This window comes from Pongo abelii, chromosome 6 (assembly GCF_028885655.2).
Source record: "Pongo abelii isolate AG06213 chromosome 6, NHGRI_mPonAbe1-v2.0_pri, whole genome shotgun sequence".
Lineage (NCBI taxonomy): Eukaryota > Metazoa > Chordata > Mammalia > Primates > Hominidae > Pongo > Pongo abelii.
In genome coordinates, this window is record NC_071991.2 from 18,072,886 (window position 1) to 18,099,839 (window position 26,954).

The window sequence follows — 26,954 nt, forward strand, 5'->3', positions numbered from 1 at the left end:
TATCTTAAGTGCTTCTTAAGGTCTGAAACTATAACTATTAATTGAGCTGGCTTAGTTTATTTAATCTTTGCAGCAACCTTATGAGGCACAGCTGGCATTATCCCTATTTTCAGATGAGAAATTAGAGAGGCTTGGAGAAGTGTGAGGTAATAATACCAAGAATGAGAATTACTTGTTCTCCTATGTCTTATAATCAAATAGTATATATAGTATTAACATCTACTTGGGGATGCAATACCTTTTCACGTGATGGTCACAATCTATGTATTAAACATTGGTTTTGGCATGAAATTAAACTGACCATCTCAATATGCCTTGGAACCAGGTGTTTGTGTGCTGAATCCTTTTGAAATATAGACACCTGGTGTGTTAGTCCATTTGTGTTCCTATAAACGAATCCCTGAGACTGGGTAATTTATAAAGAAAGGAAGTTTATTTGGCTCACAGTTCTGCATGCTATACAAGCATAGCACCAGCATCTGCTTGTCTTCTGGTGAAGGCCTCAGGAAGTGTTTACTAATGGCAGAAGGGAAGGGGGATCCAGTGTGTCAGAGGGTGAGAGAAGGAGCAAGAGAGATGCTAGGCCCTTTTAAACAACCAGCTCTCACGTGGGAACACACAGAGGGATAACTCACTCATTCCCCCCGGAGAACACCAAGCCATTCATGAAGGGTCCACCCCCATGGCCCAAACACCTCCCTATGCCCAGCTCCAACATTGGTTGTCATATTTCAACATGAGATTTGGAGAGGACAAAACATCCAAATCATATTACCTGCAGGTTGACATTATAAATTCATTTTGTTAAACTCGGTGGAAATGAGAATCAGTTTGAAACTTGGGGTTTATTACTGACTTATAAACCCAGGTGTGCTTTGAATGCATTGGAAAGCAGAAGCAATTTAACATTCTGTGATTTTTAGAGGTTTGGCAGTGAAACCCTGTGGTATTTATTTAATAAATCCTGCCTTCACAGTCATGGATTCTTTTTGAATACACCCAATTTCTCCTGCTTCCCACCTCTTTTTTCAAGTGACTTTGTTACCAGGTACCATTGTTGCAGAGGAGTGATTTGATTATTCTTTCTCTGTAGAAATGGTGATGATGTGGGGGCAAATCTACCTCAAACTGTAAACCATACTCACTTTTTCCACAGATGGGGTCTTGTTATGTTGCCCAGGCTAGACTTAAATTCCTGGACCCAGGTGACCCTCCTGCCTCAGCTTCCCAAGTAGCTGGGACTACAGGCACATGCCACCACACACCCAGCTATATTCACATTAAAAAAAAAAATCATCTGTAATTCTAAGAGCTCCCTGTGTGGAGCCTTCCAAGTGGCCCACCTGTGTGGGAAAGCTGCCCTGCAATATGGGCCCCAAAATTTTCCTTGGTTTTCATGTATTTGAGCAAGTTGCTTAAAGGTGCCTGATTCTGTGTGTTTGAGATTATTTATTCCATTCTTACTAATAGTTTAGAGAACCATGATTGTGCATACATGCACCTGTTTGTTTAGTAACTATTTATTGAGCTCTTAACATATGTCATGCATTGTTGTAAGTAGTATTGAAGTTACAGCGTCCAAACCAAATAGACAAAATCTCTGCATTCGTGAAGCTTTATTTAATGGGGAATATAGAAAAAAGTATAAACACATCAATCTTAAAAGTATTTTGGAAGGTGAGGGATACTATTTAGAAAAAGAAAACATGTAAAGAAGAAAGCCCCCTTACCATATTTGGGGAATGGTAAAATTTTTAATAAAGTGGTTAGGGTAGACCTCACTGAGAAGATGACATTAAGCAAATGATTGCTGGAGGTAAGGGTGTAAGCCATGTGGGTGTCTAGGAAGAACACTGTAGACAGAAAGCACTGCCAGTGTCAAGTTCCTGGAGTGCTTGAGGCTTTAGCGAGGAGGTCTGAGTGCTATATGATATGTTTACTACCTACCTATAAGAGTTTTATGGATTTGGAGAAGTTTTCTCTGCAATATGAATATATAGTCTCACAAATGAGGATAAAGTTTATAGCAAATTATCATGGATTTGATTATGTCATGGCACTTGAAGGAAAGAGAGGGTGGGCTGTGAAACTTCCTTAAAAATAACCCATTTTTGAACTCGACATAAATTTTCAGGGTCCTATGATTTTCTTATCATGAATGTCTCACACTGATTGCCAGGTGCAGAAAAATGGATGTTGCCTGAATCTGAAGCCACGGATTGTAGGCCTGGTTCTACCACAGTTACTTGTGGGACTTTAGGAAACATGCTTCATCTGGCCCTGCTTCTGTTTCTGCTATCTTACAATGAAGATAATTTTCCCCCTACTTTTTAAACTCATTTGCAGTGAAGACTAGATAAAAAAGGTTATGACTAACACATTAAATTCTGAAGTGCCATATAAATATGACTTGTTTTTGCAAAATTTAAGAGCACAGAATGTTGGTTATCAAAGAGTGTTTAAAATAACCTTTCTCTGTTTTTGGTAAGTGTTGTTTGAGAGCACAGTGATGACCACTTAATTCCTTTCCTGGAGCAAGACATGTTTCTTGTGGGTTTGATTTGTACATTATCACTGAAAAACTTCCGTCAGTGACAACAACAAAAAAGCCCAAAAGAAACCTAATGAAAATAGTAGTGAAGTTTTACACATTACATAGTTACCTCCCCGCTGCCCCCCACACACAAAGAACGAAAAAAAAAAGAACTTGGTGAAATATGGTACTTTATATTTTAAAAGGCCTAAATCTTGCTTGTGTTAGTGGGCTTTAGAAAGTTTGCAGCTTTTGAGTTATGGAGAGGTAGTGGAAGATGGATTATCTGGAACTGGATGGAAAGTTGTTCTACCAGGAGTGGCTCATAATGCACATGGCGAACCGAAGTAGCTGTGGTGGATGTTTGAGGTGTGTGCACATGTGCATTTTGTGTATCCGTACACAGCTTAATTCGACTGGATGCAATTTTCTGAATTCACCTGTTTCTTGCAGGTGAAAATGCACGCAAACATGCAAGACTCACATTGTGCTCAAATTGTTCCTGCTATGTCAAGCACATTGAAACAAATTCATGTTTTCAAAGTAAGCTTTATAACCGAGCTGTCTGTACAGAGGATGATTCAGTCCGATACAGTCAGGGAACCGTACATAGAATAGAATGACTAGAGTATAATCTGCAAAAGATGGAATGGCAGAAGTAGTCAGAAGAGGTATGCAATGGTTGGATCAAAAAGAGCTTTGTTTCCAGTGTCACAGGGCCTCAAATTGTACTGTAATCGTATATCTTTTACTTGTTCTCTGGCATTTAAATATTCTTGTAAAGAGCTAAGTCATTACTGATAAAGTGTCTGTTGTGTGCAGTTGTACAAATTAAATTCAGTCACAAAACTGAAAGAAAAGCAGTGGGACATCTATCCTAGTGAAAGTTAGAATACGCTTTTGTGGTCTTTAATAACAGGGTTGATTGTTTACCTTCTCCTTTGGTTAGAAGACTGGTATGGGGATTGTTTGGAATGAAGAGGTAGGAGAGAGAAATAATTCAATTCTGTATTCTCCCATCATCTTTATATTTCAACTGAGAAATGTGTGTTTCCATCATTCATTCAAATTATTAAACAACAGAGATCAAAATAATAAGAACAGATGATTAAAGAGAGTCCCATCTGCCCCATATCCAGCCTTTCTCTCTTCAACCTCATTTCTGCTCAGATTAGCAGATGGCGCCAGTTTTGGGCCATGGTCTCTCGTTTTCTGATTACAAGGGGTTGTTCTTTTGCCCGCCTCCTTTAAAACAACAACAGAAAAATTGGTAATGACTGACTGTGTGCCCATTGGCCGGGGCACCAATTCCTGAGGACTAGACAGAAGCTTGGCATTCAACCCAGCCTTCTGCCAGGATGGTTCTGCCTAGCAGCAAAAAGCCTGGTTGAATTAAGCCTGAGCTTTTAGATCCTAGAAGGCTTGTCTATGGGTGGCTGGAAAAATAGCTAGTACTAGCAGAGCCTAAAAATACCAGAGAAAAAAAAAGCAGAGGCTCTTAGAAGTTGCTTTTCCTTTTTGTTTTTTTCTCAAACAGAGTCTCATTCTGTTACCCAGGCTGGAGTGCAGAGGTGTGATCTCAGCTCACTGCAGCCTTGACCTCTAGGGCTTAAGTGATCTTTCCACTTTAGTCTCTCGAGTACCTGGGACTATAGGCGTGTGCCACCACGCCTATCTAATTTTTGTAGTTTTAATAGAGACGGGGAATCACCATGTTGTCCAGGCTGGTCTTGAACACCTGAGCTCAAGTGATTCTCCCTCCTTGGCCTCCCAAAATGCTGGGATTACAGGTGCGAGCCACCACACGGCCAAGTTTTTTTCTGATAAAGAGTATAAAGGAAGGTAGGGAAAGGTGATTATTGCCAATGGTGGTTGGTATAGTGCTGAGTGATACAGAATGCAGGATTCATGAATTCTAATTTTGCATGTGACCTCTCTGTAAAGGAAAATGACCCTCTAACTAAATGGGAAAGTAAGGTTTCACAGATGAGATAGAAGTTCAAGGTGAAAGAACAGTCTATAAGGTAACACCTGCCTGTCTGCAGAGAATGGATTCAAGGCTCCTGATGCAATTGAATTATAGCCTCATTGTCATCTTTTTTTTTTTTTTTTGAGACTGAGTTTCACTCTGCCACCCAGGCTGGAATGCAGTGGCGTGATCTCTGTTCACTGCAACCTCTGCCTCCCAGGCTGAAGTGATTCTCCTGCCTCAGCCTCCTGAGTAGCTGGGATTACAAGCACGCACCACCACGCCTGGCTAATTTTTGTATTTCAAGTACAGATGGGGTTTCACCATATTGGTCAGGCTGGTCTCAAACTCCTGACCTCAGGTGATCTGCCTACCTTGGCCTCCCAAAGTGCTGAGATTACAGGCGTGAGCCACCACGCCCGGCCTTCATTGTCATCTTTGAGTTAAATGCATTTTGGCTTTAATAAAAACAATATGAGTAAATTCTGAACCTATAATTTTAGTCCCAATAGTATTCCCTAACAAGTGATATAAGTAAACACTGAGAAAAGAGTATAGTGCTTACAGAATGGCAGCATGAATTCAGCAATTCCTGTTTAGCAAGAGATCTGGGCCAATAACTTGGGGATGTCATAGACAGAATGCATTTGGCCTTCAGCAAAATTTTTGGTCTGTTCTCCCATAATCTCTTTGTGAACAAGTAGAAAAATATAGGCGGGGTGGCATTATGATTATCAGTATTCATAATTAATTTTATAACTTTTTCCAGTGCTGATTAAATTTTATTTCACTCTAGAGATAACTTTCTAAGATTATCATAAATAATCTATCCTTGACTCTATCTTATCCAGATTTTTGTCTTAGACTAGGATGAAGATATAATTTTAAATAGTACCAAAACCTCTTGGGTCATAAATATGGTAGATGGGAGGAACAGGACACATATAGATTTTAACTCTTTTGGCCAAAAATAAGATTTGCTAGGACTAAAAGTGTGATTATGTTTGAAAATCCAACTGTGAAAATAGAGAATTGATAGAGATGAGACTTATGATTTTTAGATGCCACAGTGAGTCAGCAGCAGGTAGTTAGCTGGCAATAAAGCTAATGATATTTTCAAGTACCTTATAAAATATATTTTATGTACCAGACTGTACTTTGTATTTGGGGAAGAGGTGATAGAAACATTGAAGGTAAGATTTGCCCAGAGTCACAGATATTGTTGTTAATGTTCACATTCTCCACATTTCATCTTATTTGTACATCACTCTTAGTCTTTAACATCAAAATACCTAAATAGCTGTGAAAATTCAGTGGATTAAAAGCTACTTTGGGAAAGACAGTAAAACTTTATTCAAATAGGGATTTTCATATAATGTTAATTTTTTGAAAAATCAACAATTTTAAGAAAAAAATAGGATATATGAAAAACTAGATAGTTAAGTTGAAGTTTGAGCATCTTTCAAAGAGTAGGGAAGTTTACATATTGCGTATTATACATTTAAAAATTCAGTTCCAGACATATTTTTTGTTCATTCATATATATATGAATATATTATATATAATGAATATATTATATATATATGAATGTATTTTATATATATATATAATATACCATAAGCCCTAGAGATTCAGAACTAATAAAAGGCAAGTTGCTTGCTCATTAAAAGCTAATAAACTAGAAGGAACTACAAAAAGTTTTAAGGTTAAGGGATGCAAAATTGATTAGCAAAGGCAGATCAGAAAGAGTTTCTGACCCATGCTTCATTGGTGAGAACGGCAAGGAAGAACTGGGAATGAGAATCATTGAGTTTTGGCCGACTTAGAGGCAGAGTCTTTTAAAACTGCTTTTTGGGGCCGGGCGCAGTAGTTCAGGAGCTGGGGGAAAAAAATTACTTCATTTTCCCACCTCAGTTTCAGTTTCCTCATCTATAAAATGAGATAACAACAGCGTGGAGTCTACACATGAATTAATGACTTTATTTATTTATTTATTTGGAGACCGAGTTTCGCTCTCGTTGCCCAGGCTGGAGTGCAATGACATGGTCTCGGTTCACTGCAACTTTTGCCTCCCGGGTTTGAGTAATTCTCCTGCCTCAGCCTCCCAAGTAGGTGGGATTAGAGGCACCTACCACCATGCCTGGCTAATTTTTGTATTTTTAGTAGAGACGGGGTTTCACCATGTTGGCCAGGCTGGTCTCGAACTCCTGACCTCGGGTGATTCACTCGCCTCAGCTTCCCAAAGTGCCAGAATTTAGAGGTGTGAGCCACTGCGTCTGTGACCTTGAAATATTTTTTTTTAAGATTACACAGCTAAATGGAATTCTCTAGGAAGCACCTCCAACTGCTGAACCTGTGATATTTTTTTCTTATGGAACGTTGATTGAACAGCTTCCATGGGTGACCTGGTTTGGATTTCCATAGGGCTTTACTTATAATGCTGAATACACTGTTAGTTTTTACTTTTGTGTCACAAAAGTAAAGGTTCATAGTTAGATCTAAGCCCCTTGGGGGACAGGAACTATGTTGCATTCGTACTTTGAATTGCTAGTGTCTGGCATGTAGTAATGATTAATATATTTTTTAAAATGAATGTCAAGTATTATGACAGGCACTGGTACATAAAGATCAAGAAGAAATGACCTCTTCCCTTGTGAGAGGCTCACTATTGTGATAGACCGACCTCTGAACAGAGGAATTACCATCTAGGGGGCTGTTATAACAGGCATGTGCTGTTCGAGTTCAGGGGAAAGATGCATTTGCTCAAAGAGGGAAGTTTGGGAGGTGTACGGGAAGGAGGACCCCACCTGGATCTTAAAGGCTGAGCTGGCTGCTGAAGAAGAGAGGGGCACTTGGGCCTGGTCACCAGCTGTGCAAAATCAACAAGGGCAAGGAAGTGGCTGATGAAGCCTGAAACAGGGAGATTCCCAAATGTGATCTGTGACCTCAAATAAAATTGAAAATTTTACTCAGTGTAATTTTAGTATATTTTATGTGCATGTCCCAAAGTTTTTTGAAAATTGGTTTTATATGTTTAGCATATGGGGCAATTCTACATTAGTATATTTGATTAACGTTGTATGCTAGTCCTTTGAAATTCTGCAGTTGGATTGTGTATATATTGTGTATAATGTTACCTCTTTTCTGACTTCATGAACCTAACATTTAAAGTGGAAACAAATGCACGCATGTGTTAGTGTTTAGTGCAGTAAGAAAGCACGGCCCACCACTTCCAAGAGGTGAGTCGTCGCATAGGGTGCCCCGTCCTCAGAACACTGCTCATTGTTCATTTTTTATTTCTCAGCTCCTTAGTTCTACTCAAAGTCTAATATTAGTTTAACTACCAAATGACAGAAACCAGAGTACATTGTACATTTTTCTTGAAGGATACAACTGGAAAAAGTTTGGCAGAGGCTCATATGATGCTATTTTCCTTCCGTGGTGACACTTAGAATTCATTTCACATTGCCTGTGAGAGAAACGAGGAGGGGGGAGAAGCCTGTATTTGATAGTTTTGTATGTTCCTCTAAAGAAAGAGAGTGCTTGAAAAAAGAAAGGCAGGCTTTCAGATGTTGTCTGAACAAAGCTATGGAAATGAGAGACGAGAGCAGCATCTGGAGATTTTCAAACACTGGAACACGGGCTGCACGCTTCTTTTGCTGTTGGAGGACTGAAAAGCTGTTTCCTGTCATTTCCCATCTTGTCACTTCGAGAACCAACATCTTGCTACTTCTTGCACCAGCTGCTGCTGCTGTTGTTTTTTTTCCCCCTCCACAGACAGATGGTAAAAGAGCTTTGATAATCCTCGCCCAACTTCCCCAGTTCTAAAGAAGTTTGAGGTGTGTACCTTTATACAATGATCACATGCCCTGATACCCACTGTAGCCTGTTAATAGAGTTGGGAACGGAGCAGAAGGATGTGCTGCAGACTTTTAATGTCTATGGCATTCTTTGTCATGTCTCATGGGAAATGCTGTGCAGAAGCCCCATCTCTGTGGAGGCTTCAATTTAGCTTCTGAGGTTATATTTAGAAAAGAGGAAGTTGTGGGGAGTACCTTTGCTTCCATAAGAATTTGAGATTTCTGATCAAGATTTCTCTGTACATTGAATCCAAGATGGGAGTTGCTCTTGATATTCTTGTTTGTATCCCTGGGTTTTCGCAAAACAGAATTAGGCATAGTGGATATAACATCTTTTCACAGAGCTATTTATCCTTAATTACTTTTTTTACACCTATTTCTTCCAATATTTTTCTTGCATTACCTAGTGCAAATAGGAACTTAGAAGTTAATGCAGAAAATGCCATATGCATAGGAAAGATATTTGATGCAGACAACCTTGGTTTTAAATTTTATTACATTTATTATTACAAACTAAAAATGATAACCTCAATGAGGGAGCTTAGCCTTTCTGTCCCCCCCTAAATCATGGTTGCTTTTCTAAGTATAAAAGTAACATACTCATTGTAGAAAACTTTGAAAGTAGAAAATCTGTTAGAGAAAATACAAAGTCATCCATAATTCCTTAATAACCACTCTTACATTTGGTATATTTCCTTGTAGCTTTTTTTTAGAGTTATGTGTGCCTGTATTTCTCTTGTATACTTATAAACTTCCATTAATACTGTGGCCATTTTCCAGAATGGATCTGGTGGTGGTAGTGGTGATGATAATGGCATAACCTAAAATTTATTGAACACTTATTATGTGATAGTCACTATGATAAGTGCTTTACATATATTACGCATTTCATTTCTCACATCAGTTCTATAAAGTAAGGATTATTTATTTTTATTTTAGACATGAGAAAAGTGAGGCTGAGAAACATCAAGGAATTTTCCCAAGGTCACACAGTGCGCAATAGGTGAAGCTGGGATTTGAACCCAGATAGTCTGTCTTCAAAGCTCATGCTGTTTGTCATCTGCTCATCTATGTTTAAAAGGTCTGAATTTTTTTTAATTATTGATACATATAGCCTAAGGTTTTCTATTAATTCAGACTTTCCAGTCATGAGAGTACTTACTGCGCTCTCACCATCTTCACATATCATCAAATATGTTTTACCTTTATAGGTGTTTGGGGTGAATGATTGCTCAGTTTTTACATTGGCCTTTCTTGATTACTACATTGATTGGGCATTTTCCATGTGTTATTGATCATTTTTATTTAATCTGTAAATTGTTTATTTTCTGTGTGGCTGCTTTTGTTCAACAGTTAATTTTTTTGTATACAAAATCATCGTGTGTTAAGTATATTAACTCTATGTTGTGTTTGTTTAAAACATGTCTCCTTCTGTTACTTGCTTCCTTATATTTGAAGAAAATTGTATGAATGTTTTAAATATGTACATATTCATATTTTTTCTTTATAATTCTCTCCCACAAATCAGTTATTTAGCCTATGTTTTCCTTTATTTTATGGTTTTTACTATTTATAACAATTTTTAAAATCAAATCTGAAATTTATTTTAATATATAGCATGCTATGAGACTTTGAATTTATTTTATTGATGGGTAATACTTTTTGTTTTTGTTTTGCAACTTCCTTTAAAAAATATTATGCATTATATATTCCACTCTTCTGTGGTGGCATTCTTTATTATATATTTGTTTATTTTGTCTACTAGCATCTCTTCAAGCAATCTTTCTGTGTCAGTGGCCTGTGTATGGGTATGCCTACAGACATTTAATGGATTGTAAATTTGTAAAATGTGCAAGAAGTTTTTTGTGTTAAAAGCACCCAGATTCAGCATCAGAAGGCCCATATCCAAACCTCAGTATAACCTCATGATTGACTTGTGACATAACCGCATGTAGGCTTAAATGCTGTCAGGAAAATTAAAGGAAATAAAATGTGAATTGAGAAATTTGGAGATTTCTGAAAATTTTGAAAATTGAGATTTTGCTGTTAATATCACAGCCATATCACTAAAATTTCCACAGTCCTTTGAATTTGTGAAATCTATATAAACATGATTTAAAGTACTTATGATATTGTCCTTTTTTTCATATTACACAAAGTATGGAATTTGTGGCAAATAAATAACCAGGTATATATGGCCCATATAGATATGGTTTTTATCCTGCACTTCTTTTGAGATAGCTGGGGGCTTTACTAGAGAGAAGAAATAAAACAAGATAACTTTGGCAAGTATAGATGAAGTTTGAGAGATGTCTTATTTCATTTTGTGTTGCTATAAAAGAATACCTGAGAGTGGCTCATGGTTTTGGAGGCTGGAAATTATAAGAGTATGGTGCTGGCATCTGGTGAGGGCTTTTTTGCTGCTTCATTCCACGGGAGAAGGTGGAAAAGCAAGAGAGCATGAGAGCAAGAGGAAGCAGAACTCACTTTAATAACAGCCCACTCTCACACTAACCAACCCAACTCCGGTGTGAATGACGTTAATTCACTCATGAAGGCAGAGACCTCATGATCTAATCACCTCGTGTTTGGCCCTACTTCCCAATAGTGTTGCATTGGGGATTCAGTTTCCAACACACAAACTTTGGGGACATGGTTAAACCATAGTAAGAGGGAAGTTTAACATTTGTTTAACGTTAGCATCAAAAGGAACTATTTACCTTGCAGCCCCGAAAAGACTACAAATAATATTGGTTAAAATAGAAGTGGGCTGTATTCTTTGCCATTGCAGCAAGCCTTAGTAGTGACCTAGATTCAAAATGTTACTTTGATTTTATTTAAAGCACTGAAGGAAGTATTGCATTTTCCTCGTGGTTTTATGCACCTACTAAGTGCAGCTACCAATGACAAAGATCTCCTATAATAAAAATGATGTTTCCTTATTTTTAGGTCTTTTTTCAATCTGAAAAATGTTTATTTAATCAGATTCTCATAATAACCCTATGCAGCAATATAATCTATAGTATTATTATCTCCACTTTATATATCAGGAAAATGAGACTCATGCTAAAATACTTGCCCAAGGTCATATGACTTGAAATGGTGGGACTAGCCTCTGGCTTAGCTCTAGTGAGACCTAAAATAATACTATTTTGGTTTGGTGAGTTCCATCCTTTCTTTTTTTAAAAATTTGCATATCTACCTTATCCACTTTTAAAATGTTAGAAGAATTTATTTTAGGTGCCTGTCCAGAGTGACACATGTCAAAATGTTTTTTAAACAGATAAGTACTATTCAAATACAAGGCTTTATCTTTCTTACTACCTGGGATAAGATACCTGTCTTCCCTGTTCCAAGTTATATGATGCTTATTTAAAAAGTTACCTGTGAGCCTTGCTTATTAAAGCATGACTCAGCTATGTCATGAGGATTTTTTTTTTAATTAATTTTTTTTGAGACAGGGTCTCACTCTGTTGCCCAAACTGGAGTGCAGCAGTGTGGTCACAGCTCACTGCAGCCCTGACCTCCTGGGCTCAAGTGATCCTCCCACCTCAGCCTCCCAAGTGGCTAGTACTACAGTCGTGTGCCACCATGTCCAGATAACTTTCTATTTTTGGTAGAGACTGGGGTCTCACTCTTTTGTCCAAGTTGGTCTCAAACTCCTGGTCTTAAGCAATCCTCCTGCTTCGGCTTCCCAAAGTGCTGGGATTGTCAGCATAAGGCACTATGCCTGGCTGAGGACATTTTTAAGGGTGTATACTTCACCATGTTCTCTTTTCCTCTACATGAAGGTTAGCAGTGTTCAAGATGGTGGCCACTCCATCCCCCTTGATGACTGAGTGACTGTGATCAGCCGAGCACCTGCTGACTCACAACAGCCATGGAGACATAGAGTGTGAACAAGAAATAAGCCTTTGTTATTTTTAGCCATGGAGATTTTGCAGTTGGTACCACAGCATTATGTAGCCTATCCTGAATGAGGTTGGATCATAATAATATGTTTGTTATGCATCACACAAGTTTTTGGGTTGTTTCAATATAAAGATCTGAAATTATACCCAAACTAGATATTCTCCAGTATCACCAAACAGGATCTATCCATTCTACAGTGCTCACCAGATTGCTTCTGTCATACTTCACCTGGACATCTGTGGATTCTGGAAATTAGAAATTGGAAGGAAAAGCTTGTAAGGAGATCTCAGTGCCCAGGATCAAAGCTTCATCGTTGGGCAGCCAAGGGAGAGATTTGCTTGACTTACTTGAGTAATTTTTGACACATACTTGATTTGGTCATCAGGCATAAAGGATGGCCAGATTACTAGTAACTTATTGGAGATACACTTTTAAAATAGGAGTTAAGGCTACTTATGTGTTGATCTGAAATTAAGAAAAGGGCAAGATTTCTCCCTGTGACCTGATTTTCAACCATGACTAAATAAAGCCTGAGGGGAGCCACTGAGGATGGAAAAGGTCACTCAGTCTTTTTCACTGATGAAAAAATCGAGTTGTCTAGCTCTGGATTGACATCCAGCACTGACATGCTTGAGGAAACAAATCTTTTGATGGCAAAACTCTCACTAGCCTCGCCTCGCCTCTCCTCTCCTCGCCTCTCCTCTCCTCGCCTCTCCTCGCCTCTCCTCTCCTCTCCTCTCCTCGCCTCTCCTCTCCTCTCCTCTCCTCTCCTCCCCTCTCCTCCCCTCCCCTCTCCTCCCCTCCCCTCTCCTCCCCTCCCCTCCCCTCCCCTCCCCTCCCCTCCCCTCCCCTCCGCTCCCCTCTCCTCTCCTCTTCCTCATTTTTCCCTTTTCTACTCTCTCACTTCTACCCTCATTTACTTATTTCTCAATTTAGCTCATCAGGGCTTTTTGTTACAAAAAAATGGTGTGTAAGTTACTTAGCTGTAACTTGGAAACTGTTTTCCCATGAATAGATGACAGAATTACTACATGCCAAATTATCCCAGAATAGGTGGCTTAACCAATTGTATAATTAAGTTACTTTAATAATTACCAAGAGGGTCCTTAGCCCCATGGAAACCTTCACTGCTTGGAGGATGTATAAATGGAAGGTGGGCAGCATGAATCTTTTGGACTGGTGGCCGGAACAAGCAGTTCTTAGCTTTTTTTTAAACCATCTTTCATATTTCAAAGGAATTCTTTGCATAATCCAGATTGCTTCTGTCATCCTTCACCTGATCATCTGTGAATTCTGAGCTTCAGGGTGGCCATGCAACCTTTCAGCCCTTGCTGTGGAAGGTGGAGCTCCTACCATCTCTACCTGTGTTGGGGCTAGAGGAAGTTTCCCTCTGACTGCCTCAATCTTTTCACTGTCATGTGTCCTGGGAGCCTCCTACACAATGGAGAGGAGGGAGTGGAGTATGAGTCTCAGGACCCATTGAGTTTTTTCACTGTGAGTTGGGACAGGCCTAAATTTCTCCCCTTAGGCCTGCCATTCACTGAGGGTGTGCAGTCATCATGCTAAGTTCTCTTTCTTGCTCCATTTTCATCGTCACTCACCCCTCACTTTCTGCAAAGTGTTGATGGTGGTGGGTTCTGACAGTTACCAGTTGGGGCATTTGTGATCTGTGGAGAAGGCAGAGAGAGTTAATGAGTAGGCACATTTGCTAACCTCCTTGGACAGGAATAAGTTCAAAGGGGTGGACAAGCAGGATTGGCTGGAGAAGGCAGGTCTCCACACTGTTCTCTCTTGCCCCTGGGCCCTGGCGTCCAGGGTAATTTTTGTCTGCCTTTGTGGTTCATATTTTTAGCTCTCTGTAAGAGGCCCCCTTGGTAAATATGTCAGTTCGTTGTTAAACCTAGACATGAGTTTGACATCTGTTTTGTGAAACAAATCATGTAAAAATATGGGTCTTTATGATGTTCAGTGTTCCAAAGTCAGGAATTTTTTATGGTTTCTTTTGTCTTCACTTCTTGTTATTCTCTCACTTGCTTTACTTCTTCCAGCCTTTTCCTTTTCCACCTCATCTCCTGCTTCTTATTTCCTCATCTCTTTTTCCTTACCATTTTTTCCTCTTCCATTTCTCCCTTGATGTTTTCATTACATTCAATTCATTTCATTCATTGAATGGTGTTAGAAGAGCCTTTGTCTTTGCAGTCAGAAGACTCAGGTGAAGCTTCATATTTCAAAGCATACTATGCTGACACTAAGAAAACATCTTGCCCAGGCACTTAGTTGAAGAAAACTATGTGATATGATCAGTATGTGATGATGGCTTTTCAGATCAGATAGCTGGGTTGTATTTATAATTTATTTCTCTTATCAGTGAAAAAGAGAAATGATAATGTAGTAACAGGATTTTCTAGAGTTTGGGTTGTAGAGAAATAAGTGCTCGTGAATAGGACCACATATGTGTGCACGTATGTGTGTTTTGGGGGTATGGAGAAAGAGGAGGAAAAGAATATTTTATAGAGAAAATTTCCATATGGTTACCTTTTATAGGATCTAGCACATTTCAATGAAAACACACTTTGCTGGAAGAATTCAATTCTCTTTAAAGTTTGGTGCAGCAAGGGGTGAAAATGTGGGGACGCAGCTGGAAACTTATTTGTGCTGCAGGCTTGCAGCTGTACCTACCTGTGATGCGATGAATACTATTTGATTGTTAATGTCTTTCTTTTACTGAAAGCTTGCTTCCTTTCCTAACGCTGATGGTAACAATTTACTGACTGTCTAAACCTTGAGGACTAACTTGGGCTGGGAAAAATAAATCCTGTCTCCTGAAATTTACGTCTTATTAAAACTCAGAGCAGCCAGCAAAGATGAGAAGGATCCTCCAGCCTGGGAGCTGGAGGTGGGAATTCTGCTCAAGTCAAGATCGCTTTTAGCTTTCCTACATCCTCCTGTGAAGAACCATTGGATTGAATGATGGTGGCAAAACTGGTGTGACTTCATTCAGTTTATCTCTATCCCATTTCCCCTCTCCACATTTGACTGTCAGTCTACTAATGAGACCCAGTTATGGTCCTTGGAAGGGGAAATGGAAGGTGGACATAGCTGTGGGGGATGAAATGGAGGAGTTTCTAATATCTTAGCTTGCAAATTTATTATCTGCCATAGCTGAAGACCATCTAGTACCCTCTTCAACTTTTGCCACTTTGGAGTTTCCTCTCTACTGTTACTTGTTCAGCAGGTTTTTGTTTTTGTTTTTGTTTTTTGAGACGGAGTCTCTCTCTGTCACCAGGCTGGAGTGCAGTGGCGCGAACTCGGCTCACTGCAACCTCCGCCTCCCGGATTCAAGAGATTCCCCTGCCTCAGCCTCCCAAGTAGCTGGGACTACAGGCACATGTCACCACGCCTGGCTAATTTTTCGTATTTCAGTAGTGACGGATTTTCACCATGTTGGCCAGGATGGTCTCAATCTCCTGACCTCGTGATCCACCCACCTCGGCCTCCCAAAGTGCTGGGATTACAGGCGTGAGCCACCGCACCCGGCCTCATCAGTTATTTTTTAATTGGCTGTGTTTTCTTTCCCTGTAAACACACTTGTTCACAAGGGAATATAATATCACTATAATGAGCAGAAGGCAAGTATCACATGCCATAAGAAAGTAACTATAAAAATGAGTATAATACAATTAAAATATTATGAGGCTCTAGTTAGATACTGTTCTCTATGGAAGATTCCAAACCTGAGGCCTGCACTCACTTCTCTCTCAAGTAAAAAGGGAGCTTAAAGAGGCACACACTTTACATCTAAGGAAGCACTAAGTGAGGCATTGTTCTTAACTAATTAGACAGATTAAAAAGGAAAGGCCAAACCACACCATTGTCTTAGCTCTTGTTTTCTTTGATTATGAAGATGGAAAAAGAGATAATACTTAAAAATAAAGCTTGCCTACTCAGACATAATTAAGGTGTTGTCATTCTTTTTTGTCTGTCCTGGTTCTCATTGCAATATTTTGTTCACTGCTCAATGAGTATTTATTAAATTAATCAAGATTTCAATGTTAATGTCTAGTTTCATTTGCCCTTCCTCTAAAGACTGTATTCTTTTTTTGCTCTTGCTCTCTGTGATTTTTTGGTAGTTCTTTTATATGCTTACTCACACATGAATGCTTTCTCTAACACACTGGCCCTGTGTTTTGCTTCTTTGTGTGCATTCATGTAGACATGCACACCTCTTCAAATGACACATGCCTGTAGGCAGGATAACAGGTTGAGTTGTCTTGTTAATTAGGCATTCTTTTTCTGGGGCTGGTACAGGATGTTTGAGAATACTGTCCCCCAGAATATTCACCTGGTACAGTGGAACTGCCATGGACTAGTTTTCCAGGGCTTATACATACAAGTGGCTTCCAAAAAAGCATTTTCAGACAAGCTGCTTGTTATGCGAATGTGTTTTTCTTTTTAGTCAACCACAATATATGCAGCACAAAGCTGTTGCAATTTTCTTGGAATGAGAAAATTATGAGCATAATGTTTCTTTTACATCTCTGAAAAACCCTAATATCCAGCTGTTGTGGTGGTGGCAGTTGTCAGTTGCTTTTTGTAACCCGGCAACACTGTCTCAAGGATGAAGAGAGGAAATTTGGTGACTAGTCTTTCCTGCTCACTCTCCTGAAAGTCCTATTAATTTGCTTTTTTAAAAACAACAGCCAAGATCTAGTCATCTCGGTTGGAAAAGGCAAAGTCTTATTTGTCCTTAGATTCTGTGCTTGAATTAGTATCCACAGTAAACCACACACACTTTGTTCCTTGCTTAACGTGAGCCAGGTGTTATACTTTAAAGACACAATCTCACTTAGTCCTCACAAAAACTCAGTGAATGCATACTATCATTAGCACCATTTTTACAGATGCCAAAACAAAAAATTGAGGTTAAATAATTGCACAAAATCTGGCAGCCATTAAATGACTGAGCTGGAATTTAAAAGCAGATGTGTCTAAATTCTGAGCTTACATTTGTAACCACTGTATATAATGTAGTATAATAACTTCCCCAATAATTGACAGAGTACTTTACTCAGAGGCTTTACAAGGACAATAAAAGAATTAGTTGAGATTACACAACCCATGTTGTGAGGGGATTGTCTTTTTGATTCACAGTTCATGCAAAGAAATAATATACAGCAGACTGTGAATAATACACAAACGAAATGAAATTTCATTCTTGAATGAATTATCTGTATCTCCTTTTAAGAAAAATTGGTAAAGCATTTAACTGGTCATGGCTCAGGGAAATGTCTCTATTCTGGTTCTGTCTGAATTTTATTCTTTAAATATTCACTTTTTTTTTTTTTTAGCATCCACTGGCCACCTAGTTGTTGTGTTGTTGTTGTTTCCCCCTGTGCTTGTGCTTGTGCCTTGCAGGGCTGCATTTCTGCTTGCTGTGAATTCTCAGTTCACAGCTGCAGTTGTTCAAACTTTAAATTTAAAATCCAGTCTATGTTTCTAGTAATTGCTGCTGGGAAACTGAAACAGGACTACTTGGTTTCAGAGTGAGGCTGTTGCTTCATATTGGAAGAAAAGTTTCATTAGCTTGGAAAGCAAATCTCGGGATATCAAGAAAACAAAGGCTGTAAATTAATGCAGAACTCACTCTAAAAGGGGTCAATAGATGAAAGAAGGGAGAAGAAGAGACAGGAGTTTCAGTGGCCAAGGGAATATTTTCTTCATGATAGCAGTGACCTGAATTGGACAGAAAGCAGAAGGGAGTGTGTCATTTTAAGAAGGTCAGTTTGACAGACCGCAATATCCCAGGTTTCTATTATTATATATAATTGACATTGTTAGCTAAGGGATGGATTTTCACTATTTCCTTCTGTAGTACCTCAGTCCCTTTTAAGTAATTTTTTTTTTTTTCCTGACTTCACCACCAGGATCGTGTGATGGTTTAGGAGGAGATTTGGGGGATGGAGAGGTGATTCTGAAGATAAACCCATTTTGGCTGCCTCTGTGGTCTAAAGCCAGTTTGGAGAACGCATTACAGAAACAGGGAATTCACAGGATGAGTCAGAGAGAGGGACTGGAGCAGTTTGTCTTGTTTCACTTGCTCTTATCACACAGTTCACTCCTTTCTGCTCATACATTGTGTAGTCCACCATGGAGAGAAAGGGAGAAGGTTGTACATTGCCTTGACAGATTTTTTTTTTTTTGGAAACGGAGTCTTCCTCTGTTGCCTGGGCTGGAGTGCAGTAGCTCGATCTCAGCTTACTGCAGCCTCCACCTCCCCAGCTCAAGCAGTTCTCCTGTCTCAGCCTCCCGAGTAGCTGGGATTACAGGCATGTGCCACCACGCCTGGCTAATTTTTGTATTTTTAATAGAGACAGGGTTTCACCATGTTGGCCAGGCTGATCTCAAACTCCTGACCTCAAGTGATCCACCTGCCTCGGCCTTCCAAGGTGCTGGGATTACAGGCGTGAGCCACTGTGCCCGGCCTTCTTGACAGACTTTTTAATGATTGTAGGGATAGAGAATGGTATACAAGTAAATATACTACTACTGTTTTTGAACTGGCACAGTGATGAAGACTAAGCCAGTAATGCTATAAAACTTCAAGTATTAAATTTCTAAATACTTGGCATTAGGCACCAATCTAAGTTAAAGTTTAATGCTTTTCATCACTTATAACATTACCAAATCAGAGGAATGAAATAATATTTATCCAAATAAAAGATTTGTTAACTTCGCCAAAGTGAATGCACATTTTTGTTTGATTTCCCCATAATACATCTTTCTTTTTCGGGGAAGACAGAGGTTGGGAATGGGAGGGAGGGAGATTATTGTGAATCTCAGATTATATTGATCAGAACCAAGTTTAGCTTGTTCTGGTATGTAAATTAGAGATTTGTAGTTGAGTGAAATTGATTTTGCTGAGACTAAATTAATCACAGCCCTTAATCACTGTAACCTTTAAACATTGCAGTCTTGGCCACAGCTGCAGGGCAGAGCAGTGCTCCTCAGAGCTTTATGCTGTCATTTCATGAAAGGCCGAATGCCCGTGACTTGTGCAAACAAGAATTCCCATGTACAGGCTTCAGAGCTGGTTCCCTGCCCTGCAGGGGATCAGCTGGAGCATCTCCCACAGGGCCAAGAGGCTGCTGTGGCCTCTTCAACCCAAGAAGATGTTCTGCTCAGACACAAGTATTTTCAGTCTTTCTCCAGACATAATCAAACTAGCCATCACTGCGAAATGCTCACAGGAAGGTAGTTGTTGGAATTAAAATCAGAAACAACCAGTTATATTGTGATAGTTTTTTCTTTAATTGTATATGTTTATGTGTATTTATAAATATATTTATATTTATATATTTATTTTATATATTTATATTATATTTATATATATATGTTTTACTGATCACATTTTGAACTATTTGGAAGGGTGATGTTGACAATTTTGAAAGATAGTGAGGCATGGAGAGGTTAATTGACTCTTCAGAACTAATCCTGAGAGCCTAGAAGGAGGGTCAAGAATAGAAACTGGGTTTGGTTTGGTTTTAATGGTCATTTCAGTTCTTTGGTTTCCGTTTCATGCAGCATCCCAGAATCAAACCATCATTAAGCCTGCCATAGAAATGCAAATTACTTTCCCACTTTAGTTGGCATATTTGAAAATAGTTTTGTGTGATTTTTTTTAGCCCCTTTTGTAGTCTATTCATGAAGTTTATACATATAGGACTCTTTTTTTTTTAACGCCTTTAACTACCAATCCTCCATTTTTCCTTTAACTTTTCTGTATTCGCTGACTTTTATGTTCAGTTGAAGGAATTCATACACATTCAGTATAATAAAGTGCAGCTGGATCAATCATTTAAAAAAAAATCAGTGAACATCTGTATTTCACAAAATCACACTTTATCAGGACTGAAGGGTGTACCAGGATCTAATGATCAACTTCAACTACTCAGTTTTGTAAATGAAGAAACCAAGAATAGTAAGGTGAAATAGCTTTCTCAAGGCAATTTACTATAGCCATTCTGAGGCTGCACCCTAGCTAATTTGATCCCTGTTTAACACTCTTCTCTATGACATTGACTGTTTTATCTGTAAAAGAGATCCTGGCTATACAACTATTTCACAATCCAGTTCCTTATTAAAAAAGCAAGTAGTGCTCAATACATTTGACTTAAGTTGTACTTTATAAGCTAATGTAAAAGGAGATTTACCATAATCTGCCGTGGTGAGTTGCTTATAGTAGGAGAAAGAATATCTTAAAACTTACTTTACAAAAAATAACAGTTGCTGGTGAGGTTGCCTAGAAAAAGGAATGCTTATACAATGTTAGTAGGAATGTAAATTAATTCAACCATTGTGAAAGACAGTGTGTCAATTTTTCAAAGACCTAAAAACAGAAATAACAGTCAACTCAGCAGTTCCATTACTGGGTATATACCCAAAGGATTATAAATTGTTCTATCATAAAGATACATGTCTGTGTATGTTCATTGCAGCACTACTCACAGTATCAAAGGCATGGAATGGATAAATAAAATGTCATACATATATACCATGGAATACTCTGCAGCCACAAAAAAGAATGAGGTTTGTAGGAACATGGATAGGAGCTGTAGGCTATTATCCTTAGCAAACTAACGCAGAAACAGAAAACCAAATACTGCATGTTCCCACTTTTAAGTGGAAACTAAATGATGAGAACACATGGATACATAGAGGGGAACAATACACACTGGGGCCTTTTGGAGTGGAAGGTGGGAGGATGAAGAGGTTCTGGAAAAATAACTAATGGGTACTAGGCTTAATACCTGGGTGATGAAATAATCTATACAACAAACCTCCATGACACAAGTTTACCTATGTAAGAGACCTGCGCATAGACCCCTGAACTTAAAAGCTAAATTAAAAAACAAAAACAAAAAACCAAAATACTTACTTTAAAAACAATTTCTGTGGTTGTCCTTCTCTTTTTTATTGTATATTGGTTTGTGTAGGTCCATTTAATTTGTTTACTTTTCATAGTAGGAATACAATTGTCAGTGTCATCTAGTGGATTGAACATAGGCTCTGAAGCTGAAGCCTCAGGTCCAGCTTTGGCCCTGACACTAGCCCTGTTACCTTTGTCAATTTACTTAATAGCTCTCTGCCCTAAACCATAACACCTACCCCACAGAGTTGTTAAGACAGTTAAATAAGTTAATGAAAAATCAAGCTCTTATTATAGTGCTGGGCATATATGAGTGTTCATTGGATATTATCTAATATTGTGGTCATTATCAGTTGATTTCTTCTTAATTTAAAAAATTTTCATATGTGATTTCATGTGGTTTTAGGTAATGATAAATGTAATTTAGACTTTTTATTCCATTGGGTCTGTTACAGCTTTTTTCTCAATGAAACTGATTTGGTTACCTCAGTTCTAATGCTGGCTTTGCCTCTACTTTTTGATCACATTTAGAACACAGCACTCAGATCTGGATATGTCCAAGATAGATAGGGGAGAAAGGTAAAAGAGAATATTAATGCAACTTGATTGTGCAGCTGTTCTTTCCACAAATATTTATTGAATGACTGCTGTTTGTCACATGTTGATGCATAGGACACGGTGCATACCTGAGATTCCATTCCTGTAGACAGGACATTTGCCTGCTTCTTGGCACTTATACGTCTCCCCAAATTGACACCAAGCATTATTTTAGAAAGGCATTTAGTAGAATGCAATATCAGCAAATGAAAATTGTAGAGTTGTATCTTGAAGAAACTTGACACCCCCCCCCCCCCCCCACCTGCATCCCCACATAGAGCCAGAGCATCTCTTAAGACCCACCTTCCTGGATTTGCTCATAGTTGGCACTTAAAACATTCTGTTGCAGTTAGCTATTTTTGATGGACTCTGCAAGAGAGAAACTGTCAGTTCACAAGGGTGCTGATGTTTGGTTCTTCATTTTATTTACAGTATGCTATACAAAGGGATAGGTTTTTGTTGTTTTGAATATATCTTGAGTACTCCTTTGGAAGGATAGAGTCCAAAGGCATCTTACCTGAGCCAGAATTCATAGGGGTGTTTCCCTACTTCTATTTCTTCTTTCCTGTACCCACTCACCACCCTCAAATTTCCTCTCAGTAGAAGATGCCTTAGGACCTTTTTTCTTCTTTCTTTCTTCCTTTTTTTTTTTTCCTTTTTCTTTTTGAGGTAGGGCCTCACTCTGTTGCCTATATAGTGGCACAATCATAGCTCACTGCAGCCTTGATCTCCCAGGCTCAAGTGATTCTCCCACCTTAGCCTCCCAAGTAGCTGGGATTACTGGCTAATTTTTTCAGTTTTATTTTTGGCAGAGACGAGGTCTTGCCATGCTGCCTAGGTTAGTCTTGAACTCCTGAGCCCAAGTGATTCTCCCACCTTGATCTCCCAAAGTGTTGGGATTATAGGCATGAGCCACCACGCCCAGCCTAGAAACTTTTCTTTTCTTTTTTTTTTTTTTTTTTTTTAACTCTTTTTTTTTTTTTTTTTCTTTTTTTTATTATTATTATTATTATTATTATACTTTAGGTTTTATGGTACATGTGCGCAATGTGCAGGTAAGTTACATATGTATACATGTGCCATGCTGGTGTGCTGCACCCACCAACTCGTCATCTAGCATTAGGTATATCTCCCAATGCTATCCCTCCCCCCTCCCCCCACCCCACAACAGTCCCCAGAGTGTGATGTTCCCCTTCCTGTGTCCATGTGTTCTCATTGTTCAATTCCCACCTATGAGTGAGAATATGCGGTGTTTGGTTTTTTGTTCTTGCGATAGTTTACTGAGAATGATGATTTCCAATTTCATCCATGTCCCTACAAAGGACGTGAACTCATCATTTTTTATGGCTGCATAGTATTCCATGGTGTATATGTGCCACATTTTCTTAATCCAGTCTATCATTGTTGGACATTTGGGTTGGTTCCAAGTCTTTGCTATTGTGAATAATGCTGCAATAAACATACGTGTGCATGTGTCTTTATAGCAGCATGATTTATAGTCCTTTGGGTATATACCTAGTAATGGGATGGCTGGATCGAATGGAATTTCTAGTTCTAGATCCCTGAGGAATCGCCACACTGACTTCCACAAGGGCTGAACTAGTTTACAGTCCCACCAACAGTGTAAAAGTGTTCCCGTTTCTCCACATCCTCTCCAGCACCTGTTGTTTCCTGACTTTTTAATGATTGCCATTCTAACTGGTGTGAGATGGTATCTCATTGTGGTTTTGATTTGCATTTCTCTGATGGCCAGTGATGGTGAGCATTTTTTCATGTGTTTTTTGGCTGCATAAATGTCTTCTTTTGAGAAGTGTCTGTTCATGTCCTTCGCCCACTTTTTGATGGGGTTGTTTGTTTTTTTCTTGTAAATTTGTTGGAGTTCATTGTAGATTCTGGATATTAGCCCTTTGTCAGATGAGTAGGTTGCGAAAATTTTCTCCCATTTTGTAGGTTGCCTGTTCACTCTGATGGTAGTTTCTTTTGCTGTGCAGAAGCTCTTGAGTTTAATTAGATCCCATTTGTCAATTTTGGCTTTTGTTGCCATTGCTTTTGGTGTTTTAGACATGAAGTCCTTGCCCATGCCTATGTCCTGAATGGTAATGCCTAGGTTTTCTTCTAGGGTTTTTATGGTTTTAGGTCTAACATTTAAGTCTTTAATCCATCTTGAATTGATTTTTGTATAAGGTGTAAGGAAGGGATCCAGTTTCAGCTTTCTACATATGGCTAGCCAGTTTTCCCAGCACCATTTATTAAATAGGGAATCCTTTCCCCATTTCTTGTTTTTGTCAGGTTTGTCAAAGATCAGATACTTGTAGATATGTGGCATTATTTCTGACGGCTCTGTTCTGTTCCATTGATCTATATCTCTGTTTTGGTACCAGTACCATGCTGTTTTGGTTACTGTAGCCTTGTAGTATAGTTTGAAGTCAGGTAGTGTGATGCCTCCAGCTTTGTTCTTTTGGCTGAGGATTGACTTGGCGATGCGGGCTTTTTTTTGGTTCCATATGAACTTTAAAGTAGTTTTTTCCAATTCTGTGAAGAAAGTCATTGGTAGCTTGATGGGGATGGCATTGAATCTGTAAATTACCTTGGGAAGGATGGCCATTTTCACGATGTTGATTCTTCCTACCCATGAGCATGGAATGTTCTTCCATTTGTTTGTATCCTCTTTTATTTCCTTGAGCAGTGGTTTGTAGTTCTCCTTGAAGAGGTCTTTCACATCCCTTGTAAGTTGGATTCCTAGGTATTTTATTCTCTTTGAAGCAATTGTGAATGGGAGTTCACTCATGATTTGGCTCTCTGTTTGTCTGTTATTGATGTATAAGAATGCTTGTGATTTTTGCACATTGATTTTGTATCCTGAGACTTTGCTGAAGTTGCTTATCAGCTTAAGGAGATTTTGGGCTGAGACAATGGGGTTTTCTAGATATACTATCATGTCATCTGCAAACAGGGACAATTTGACTTCCTCTTTTCCTAATTGAATACCCTTGATTTCCTTCTCCTGCCTAATTGCCCTGGCCAGAACTTCCAACACTATGTTGAATAGAAGTGGTGAGAGAGGGCATCCCTGTCTTGTGCCAGTTTTCAAAGGGAATGCTTCCAGTTTTTGCCCATTCAGTATGATATTCTTTTCTTTTTTTTTTTTTTTTTTTGAGATAGAGTTTCGAACCCAGGCTGGAGTGCAATGGCGTGATCTCAGCTCACCACAACCTCCGCCTCCCGGATTCAAGTGATTCTCCTGCCTCAGCCTCCCGAGTAGCTGGGATTACAGGCATGCGCCACCACGCCTGGCTAATTTTGTATTTTTAGTAGAGACGGGGTTTCTCCACGTTGGTCAGGCTGGTCTCAAACTCCCGACCTCAGGTGATCTGCCCGACTCGGCCTCCCAAAGTGCTGGGATTACAGGCGTGAGCCACCACGCCTGGTCAGAACCTTTTCTGACTCCACTTAAGCTCTTCCATTTGAACTTTCTTTTAATTATCTGGATTTTAACTTTATCAGAATTAGTCTGCCGGTAATCCTGTTTTTAGCTAGAAGGTTAGGCTTTGAGAAGTCTGAAGCTGTATGGGAGGGAAGGAGGCCAGCAAAGGAAAGGGACTAGCTGGGTTGAAGAGGCCCCATCTGCTATTCCAGATGGGGCATCCTGAATTCATCACTCCTAAAACTTTGCTCTATGTGTTTTCTAGGCTGCAGCATCCAGACAGCAGCACACCCTTCACGTGTTCACTGTAGTAAGATAACGTGGAAAGGGTAGAGGTATCTGGCAGATAAGAGAGGTTATTTCGTAAGGCTGTGATGCCCAGCACATAGGTCTGTACATCACCTCCTTCCTGCTGCTCCTCAATCTGTCTTTGTTTGGTCACTGCCCCCTGCTAGTATTTAATTCTGTTGAATTTGTCCAAATTGACTTGTTTATTTAAGAAGGTTACCCAAATCTGCATACAGCCTTCAGCATTGCTTTGAATCTCCTTTAGGAAAGGAAATGTAGATTCAAATACACAGGTTTATCTCTCTGACCTTTAGCTAATTATTAGATTGAGATAAATGTGTGTAAGTGACAAATTGCCTTTAATGACATTTAATCTGCATGCTGACATTAATGTCTGGTTTAGTGTCCCAGTTCCATAGAGGCAAAGAGCATGGACTTTTGTCTTAATTTGACCTATTTAAAAGGTGTTTGTGGTGAGAGTCAACCTGTGATTAACTTAATAGCATGTTTTACATGAAAAGCAATCAAATATTGATGTAAGAAGAGGCTACTAGATGACATATTTTCCAGTCTGTCATAATTGGCAAAAACATCAGAGAAAGGAGAGAGTTGTTACTAACTAAAACTGAATGAAAGCCTCATAGCTGCCCCAAATCCAATACTGGTGAGCACGTTGATAGTATCTGAAGAAAGGAGGATCTTCTTGTTGTTTATTGTCACAGAAGCCATTCACTAAACTTTGGTGGGTGTTAGACTAATAGATTTTTTTTTTTTTTGGGGGGACAGTCTTGCTCTGTTGCCCAAGCTGGAGTGCTGTGGCATGATCTTGCCTCACTGCAACCTGTCCCTCTTGGGTTCAAGCCATTCTCCTGCCTTAGGCTCCAGGTAGCTGGGATTACAGGTGCACACCACCATGCCAGGCTAATTTTTGTATTTTTAGTAGAGAAAGGGTTTTACCATGTTGGCCAGGCTGGTCTCGAACTCCTGGTTTCAAGCAATCTGCCCCCGTTGGCCTTCCAGAGTGCAGGGATTACAGACATGAGCCACTGCACCTGGCCTAGACTAATAGATTTTAACACTTTTTTGATTCACTAAAGGACATCATAGGGGATTATTAAATAAGTGAGCTATTTGATTTAGGGAGTCAGAGGTCTGGGAAGTGGCATTCTTAGTGGATTTGTTGTGTGCTAGTCAGGTACTAGGTGCTTTGCTTTTTGCATTCTCATTTAACTCCTAACTACAAAAACATTTGTACAGGCAACCCTCTAACTTGTGATATCATCTTTTTGAATTAAATTAATTTTTTTTTTTAAATAAGGTCTTGCCTTGTCGCCTAGGCCAGAGTGCAGTGGCATGATCACAGCTCACTGTAACCTCAAACTTCTGGGGTCAAGCAGTCCTCTTGCTTTAGTCTCTAGAATAGCTGGGACTACAGACACATGCCA

General features: G+C 39.2%; 1 protein-coding gene across 13 annotated transcripts in view; it reads left to right on the forward strand.

Annotated features, from left to right (window-relative positions):
- Positions 1-26,954, forward strand: part of AUTS2 (activator of transcription and developmental regulator AUTS2) — a 1,192,438-nt gene that overhangs the window by 397,000 nt on the left and 768,484 nt on the right. The gene's annotated exons all lie outside the window — the stretch shown is intronic.